The 1,652-nt window shown below is 39.7% G+C and overlaps 1 protein-coding gene across 1 annotated transcript in view; it reads right to left on the reverse strand.

The window, feature by feature from the left end:
• Window positions 1-1,652, reverse strand: part of LOC117170838 — an 86,079-nt gene that overhangs the window by 13,843 nt on the left and 70,584 nt on the right. The window lies entirely within an intron of this gene.

A 1,652-nucleotide genomic window follows, 5' to 3' on the forward strand; every position in this document is an offset into this window, starting at 1 on the left:
GTTATTGGTAGAGCAGGGCCCCTTATCAGAAGTAAAAATATATCAAATAAAGCTAAAATGGCAATACATAATTCCATATTTGTACCGACAGTACTATACGGTAGCGAGACATGGTCTTATCAAGAAAAAGATAAGAGTAAAATCAACGCAATTGACATGAGATTCATGCGCATAATATGCGGGAAAACCCTGATGGACAAAGTAAGTAACGAGATAATACTAAAAGAATGTGGTGCAGAAGAGACGCTAGTAGAGACATGGGAAAGAAATTGGTTAAGATGGTTCGGACATGTTGAGAGAGTGCCAAATGAACGACTAACGAAACAAGTGTATCAAGGTAAAGTACATGGCAGCGTGCTCAAGGGTAGACCGCGGAAAGAATGGTTAGAATGCGTGAATGAGACCCTACTTGGAAGAGACATAAGAAGTCACAGAAACACGAGAGCTTGCATGAAAAAATGCATAGACATAAAAGAAGCTAGAGAAGTATGCCAGGACAGGAAAGTATGGCGGAAAATAGTTAATAAAAAGAGTCTCAGTAGAGTGAATGACGCCTGAAACAAAAGACCTTGGCTACTAATGGACCCAAGTGGGGAACCTTACATAACGACTTCGTGAGGTTCTTCGCTTGGGGTGATTGCTAGAGAGATTGATCAGAAACCTGGGTCGGAGCAGTGTTGAAGAACGAACGTGTTATTTACTTAAATAGCACGAGAATTCTGGATCAATCTGAAAAATCTCTATCCCTTCCACACACTACTCCTTTCCCCTACCGAGTGAGTCACGCCTACCCCGAAAGGGAAATGGCTTAATGGTGTAATAATAAGGAATGTAGTGGCAAGCCTGCCGGCGCCGGCAACATTTGTAGTTGCCGGCTTTTTTCCTTTTTTCAACATTTTTTTATTAAATCGTATACTGATGTATGTTGATGGGCTGATTAAAAAACCTGGATTTTAAAACATATGCAAATATAATTTGCAGTGTAAAAACTTAGATAATTGAAGGTCGCACTCCTACTTCTTTTCCAACGCTGAATGGGGGCGGGAAGGCACCCCTGTGACTGGTCACAGAAATAATTTATGGTCGCACTCCTACCTCCTTTCCAACGCCACGTAAGGGCGGAAACGCATCCTAATGACTGGTCAAAGAAATAATTTAAGCTTGCATGTAGACTCCACCTTTAAGAAATTCACAGAATTCGTGGAATTCACTGAATCCATGGAATTCATGGAATTCAAACTTTTATAACTTTTCTTCAACATCTCATGGGGAGGGGGACTGGAAGGCACCCCTGTGTCTTGTAATAGAAATAATTTTGATCAAAATACTTACCCTTTTCCAACAACGTGTTGTCGGACTAGAAGGCACCTCTGTTACTGGTCAAAGAAATAACATTTTTCCAAGGCTTTAGTCTGGGAAACAAACTAGCAAGATAGCCGATATTGAGGATCGAACAGTAGCAGTAAACACATTTGGGGAAAAATAATTTTTTAATATCTTCTTTGCGCACTCTAGGCTATATCTTTAAAATATGATTTTTAAAAAAATCGGTAAAAAAATTGTGGGTCCGGATGCAATAAGGGCACATAAAATTTTTTCGTGCGAAAACGAAGTCCCCTGGAGGCTTTAGAAAAAATTTTCGAATTTTAATT

Source organism: Belonocnema kinseyi, chromosome 4 (assembly GCF_010883055.1).
Source record: "Belonocnema kinseyi isolate 2016_QV_RU_SX_M_011 chromosome 4, B_treatae_v1, whole genome shotgun sequence".
Taxonomy (NCBI): domain Eukaryota; kingdom Metazoa; phylum Arthropoda; class Insecta; order Hymenoptera; family Cynipidae; genus Belonocnema; species Belonocnema kinseyi.